At 38.5% G+C, this 6,000-nt stretch overlaps 1 long non-coding RNA gene across 1 annotated transcript in view; it reads left to right on the plus strand.

The window, feature by feature from the left end:
- LOC121922518 overlaps nt 1–3,403 on the plus strand; it is an 85,940-nt gene extending 82,537 nt beyond the window's left edge. Inside the window, exon 13 of the long non-coding RNA XR_006102179.1 lies at nt 3,318–3,403. This is a non-coding gene — a long non-coding RNA (uncharacterized LOC121922518). The remainder of the gene's footprint in view (nt 1–3,317) is intronic.
- Nucleotides 3,404–6,000: the final 2,597 nt, after the last annotated feature.

Genomic DNA, 6,000 nt, shown 5'->3' on the forward strand with positions numbered 1-6,000 from the left:
GGCACACCTCCACGTCCTGCAGTCAATTTTGAGTTTAAATGTGAATTGTGATATCAATGTCATGGTGCACATGCTTTGAGAAAGTAGCTATGAAGAATAATAGATATTCAGTGGCAAGCCACTGAAAGCTGTAATTTAAGATTCTAGGAGCCTCAGTATTACGGTTACCATTAAAATTTACAGTGACAGAAGCCCAATTACATATGGTTATTTTCTTTTCTTAAATCAAACCATATTTCTGCCGTACATGAAAGATTCATTTCCTCCTACCAATCACTGTCACAGGAACCTATCTTTGTTGCTTTTGGTGTCAGAAGAGATGGGTTAGCCTTATCCCTGTGACAATGAAAGGATCAATGGGGGTAGCAAAGCTGGGAGCCTCTTTGGAGCCAGCAGAGGAGACTGATTTGCATGATAATCAGCCATGGATCCGCTCAGTGCAAGCCTCTACACTTAGCAAAGTGCAGCTCAACTTTAATAGCAGCCAGTGAAACAGAATCTAAGAGGGAACTTCAACACTAGCTCTGGGAAAAGCTGGCAGGTAAATCTGCAAAGTCTAGCTCCAGCAACAGTCTTAATGACCATGCAGGATCAAAGAGGCTGAAGTTTCACTTGGAAAAAGCTGCCAACTCCCACTCATTTGTTTGTTCAATTAAACTGTGTTAGTTTAACTAAACTGACTGACCAATGAATTGATGAAAGTCAATATTTTCATAGCATTTCATTTTCATCTCTCTCTTTGACGTATATCTTTTCATCTACACAGAACCACATTTTCCATTTCCCAATTCTGATGCAACGTTCATTATGCAATCTTCATTTTTTGGGTGTGTGTGTGTGTGAGAGAGAGAGAGAGAGAGAGTTAATTTTTGGATTCAATTACATGTCTGACTTTAATTTATTACATTTATATCCTATGCAGTCAGCCAATGGATCCAACTATCCACGGCTTGAACATTTAAAACACAAACACAAAAAAGACCCCAAAACCTTGATTTTGACATTTTATACAAGGGACGCCATTTTACTAAGTCATTGTAAATAATGGGATGTGAACATCCATGTATTTTGGCATTCATGGGGTGTCCTGGAACCAGATCCCAGGGGGTACTAAGGGCTCACTGTATAGCTGATGCTGAAATAGCAGCTATTTAAGCACAGGAGAGGATTTTTAGATTGAGTCTGTACACATAGAAGAAGAAAAGGTCAGACAAAGCTTCTGTATACATTTATGTTTCTTTACTGTCCCCTCTAATAAAGTTACATTCTACTGTGGAATATCTGTAGCAATCACAATGTTCCCTTCCTGCCTTACAAATAACCCACTTCCCTAAAAATGGAAACAAAGCTGTTCCCAAGAAAATAAAACAAAAAAGTGAAAGCAATTAAAGATGATTCCAACTAAATTAAATAGAACATATTCCAGATGTAGTAGCAAAAAGCACAAAACAAAACAAAAGCAAATAAATAAATAAATAAATTCAAGCAACATAGCAGTAAAAGATAAATATCATTTCTCAGAGACAAAGGGAGATTTATTACAGGTATGGGAGAAATGGCATCATGGCCTCTTAGCAGCCTCTGACACTGAGTATTGTAGCCTCTGAAGTCCCCTTAACATTCTTAACAAACAAAACAAATACTCAGCTTGATGATTTTTTCGCCTGAAAACAACACCAAAGCACCTGAAAAAAACCTTCAAATGTGTCAGTTTTCCTTTTCGCAGCCCCAACACCCTCATCTCCCCCATCTTTTATTGTGTGATTGGGTGTGTGCCTAGAGATGTTAGTATGGTCATGGGAGTGGGAGTTATAAGAGTGAAAATGGGTGCCTGTTTCTAATGAGAAAAGTTCAGAGAATGACCAGAAAGCCAAAGTATGATGGGCAGAAGGAAAAAGTATCTTTAACCAGGGAGAATTTAAGAAACTTCAGAGCTATTAAGCTCTAGGGAATCTCAAGGAAAAGTAGATTAAGTTCACTCATCCCTCCACCTTTTGCTCTGGTTAGGGGCACAGGACCCCCATGAAAATGAGAAAATCACAAACAACAAAAACACTATGTTTTTATCTGAAAGAACACCTCTCTGGAAATTTCTGGGTCCTCCAGTGCAGCTCTGTGGTCAACATCTGCCAGACACTGACCATAGAACTGTGTGGGAGGAGCTACAAATACCTAGTGGAGTGTTCTCTCTAGGTACTTCAGTGTGACTTTTGGGTAAAGTTGACCATAGGGTTGTGCTGGAGGACCTAGATATTCCTAGAGAGAGCATATTAATAAAATCCATGAATAATCAAATCCGTAAAAGTCAAAGATGCAAATGTGGAAGGATGAGTGTATTTCCAGAGCACTCTGACCTTACCATCAACTAACTTATGTTTTCTACTAATAACAAACACACTCTGAAATGTAAGGAAAGGGTTAAACATGAATTATTTTTACTTAGCGCTTGCTTAGTAATTTTCCATTTGGCTTAATGACTGGAATTTAATGATTATAAATATAAATCTAGTATACTCCTGTGATTTGTTGTATACTATTGCTGGACAGTTTTTCCACAACTTCTATAAATGGTAAGGTATATGTTTGCATCTGTTGATTCTACTGATTAGTTCCAACTAGACTAGATGCATTTAGTCAACTGGTGAATGGTGAGTCAACAGGTGGATAAATTTAATGGCTTCAATGGGTCTACTTTAGTCAGAACTAAAACAGAATTTAGTCAGAACTAAAACAGAAAAGCCATTGGCATTTCATTAAATGAACAATTGTCTTCAAGACGGCTTTCATTCTCGAACACAAGCTGGGTGGGTGGAGGGGGATTTTCCTTATACCCTCTGTGTAGTTGTCCAGCCCAATTTATGAGGTATCAAAGCCTTCCTAAAAAGGCAATCCTTAAAACTTTAAGAAACAATTTTCACATGCCTTTTCATTATTAAGTTATCGAAGGAGGATGTCCATCATCACATGTTGATCTTCCATGTATAGAACAAGCAACAGATGCCAGCCTTGCCGAAGAAATGCTATATCACATTGCAATTTCCTTAGTAGGTGATCAACACTGAATATGCCATGGGCAGCAAGCAATAGTGGTGAATTACAGAAAGAGGCACATTTAATCTGTGTCAAAACTTCTTTCTGAAGGGGTAGTTTACTTCTGGAGTGTACTCTAGCTTGGAGCTTCCTTGATATGTGCTTGGAGGCTTTAAGTCATTGAGGAAAAAAACTGTTTCTGTCCTCTGATCAGTCTCTTTCAACAATTCCCTAAATTATTGTTTGGCTGTTATGCATAATTCAAGATTCATATTTCTGATGTACAGGAACCAGAACTGCTCAGAGAACACATGTGACAGAGCTGATGGAGGCTGATAGCTAATCCATTCCACTTCCAGCAGTATCCATGATCAATTGAACCTCTTGGTAAGCCAAATGCAAATAAGCTTGATTTCCTGAACTATTCTTTGCTGGGTAGATTGGTTGTACTCATGCCCAGTATTTTACTGTTTGCTTTTGCTGATGTCAGCATAGCTTCTGACTGTGTGAGTATGTATTGGCTTGCTTGTTTTTATCATCCGAAGTGGGTTATGTTGCATCTGTCTTTTTTGACAGTCCTGCTCTTTGTGGACAGATTATTTGTTTATGACAGGGAGTCACAAACTTTATGGAAATCCCACGTTATGGCAAAACACTGGGCTTGGTGCCTATTTTGACTTCTTTTGACTTTACCTTTGTATGATTCAGAGAAAATGGTATTCCTTGCCTTCAAGATCTACCATATCCTGAATCTTTCGGTCTCCAGTTAAATAGAAAAGATGCTTTTCTATTTAACCACCTATTTAGATAGGCCTAAACACAACATCTCAGAAGCAGTACATTCTGCGTACATTGTAGATTTCTTTTCTTCTCCTTCTCCCTCCATCCTCTTGGATGTACTCCTGAAGACCAAGAGTTTTCCAGGCTGAAGGTGTGGGGAGGTAGACCATAATGGAGGGAGAAGACACCATTGGATAAATACTACTCATAAAGAAAACTGCTAAATAGGCATATTTTAATGCTTTGATTATGCAAATCTCTTTTTAAATACATTTGCCCAACCTGAGTCTAAGGCAGTAGTCCCCAAACCTTGGTCCTCCAGATGTTTTAGACTTCGGCTCCCTGAATTCTTGGCTTGTGGCCAAGCTGGCTGAGGTTTCTGGAAATTGAATCCAAAACATCTGGAGGACCAAAGTTTGGAAATCACTGGATGAAGGCAATGTATTTCTGTGGGTGATACTTCACAATGTGATTACCAGAGACTGAAAAACTAACAGATAGTGCAGATTTAGCTTTCTTTCAAATACAAACACAATCAAAACTAAAGATCTGCCATTTGATCAAAAACTTGATCAACAAAGATTTGTTAGCATTTAAAAAATCTAAATATGTTTTGAAAGTTCCCAGAGCAACATGAGATTAATACAGACTTAGTAGGCATGCCATATAAGCATAAGCAATACAGTAAGCAATACAGCCAAGCCCTCCCTCCAGTCCATCTGCCTTGGTCCAGGCCTTGGAGGTAGAGAGGAACCTCTTACCCTTTCCCTCCACCACTCCCTTCTCCTTTTGTGTCAGGTCTTTTTAGATTGTAAGCCCGAGGGCAGGGAACTGTCTAATTAAAAAGATTGTATGTACAGCACTGTGTAAATTTACAGCGCTTCATAAATAAAAGTTAATAATAATAATAATAATAATAATAAAGTAATACTCTGTCTTTGCCATTTGATTTTCCCATAAACGGGATAGAATTCTAACAAGAAAAGTGAATGCAACTAATGCCATCTTTACAAATTTTGCTCAGACCTATAATGTGCTACATGGTATGGGTGAAGATAAACAGGAGTACTGTATCTATGTTTAAAAGAGAACAGTTCCTGAAGCCACATTGTGACTTTTACATACAAGCAAATAGATAAATAAAACAACCATCCAGTTTCAATGAAGAAGGCTTGTTTCTTTCCAGACATCAACATTCTACATAAAGTACAGCGTATCTTACAGTATCTTTAAGTGAAAAACATGTATACATGAAATCATGGTCAGATACTATCAATCTTATAAAGTACTGGCTAACTAATTCAGTGATTAACCTTACTTTTCTTTTCTTCTGGTAGTTTATTCAGTGATCAGTAAACAATAGAGATTACTGTTATATTCTGAGCCATGATTTTAATCTATTTTACCCATAATTGCAGCCTTACTGAGTTTGTCAAAATTCATAGTCTGAACAGATTGGATTGAATACTCTCAACTAGAAGAAAGAGGAAGAGGAAAAGTTTTTGTAGTTTTGGGGCGCTTTGTCAAGATAGGGCCACATGTGCATTGGGAGACTGCACATCTTTTTCAGTTGTGGTGTGAGAGATGTGAATATTCTGCTTTGGATTGGGTTTGGATGAATCTGTTCTAGTTCATTTTCTGTAGCAGACTTATTTTTACAAGTTCATTATGTCCTTTTCTCAAACTAGTATGCCACTTTTTGGGAAAGAAACTTTGCTTTCCCTGAGCTATATATGGGATTTAGGATTGCTGATGAAAAATGGGACAGCATTCATTTACCTTTAAAACCTTGTAGAAGAAGGAATTCTGACAAGCTGTTCCTTGACCAAGTTGCACCAGCCGAAATTCCCTTTTCTGCACAACTATTTAATGTGCAAAAATGTGCAAGAGCTCTGTTCTGTTTTTCACCTCACAACCCTGACTAGGCACTGAATACATGGGAAGGATACAATGGGCCAATCTTGGATCTGGGCTGTTCATGCTCCTTGCACTCAAACTGTTCCAGGGTGGTGATGGGTAGGTGTTCAGAAGCCTGCCTAAAGCTATGCTATATAGCTGTTGCTACCGATGAATCACTTGTCCCTACCGTTCTATGTGCTGCAGCCTATAAAGATGGAAACAAGGCATCTGGCTTCACCTACATGGCCAGGCACCCCCTTCCAACGCCACAGACTGCAACTGTGGACTGCA

Source organism: Sceloporus undulatus, chromosome 2 (assembly GCF_019175285.1).
Source record: "Sceloporus undulatus isolate JIND9_A2432 ecotype Alabama chromosome 2, SceUnd_v1.1, whole genome shotgun sequence".
In the NCBI taxonomy this organism is placed as follows: Eukaryota; Metazoa; Chordata; class Lepidosauria; order Squamata; family Phrynosomatidae; genus Sceloporus; species Sceloporus undulatus.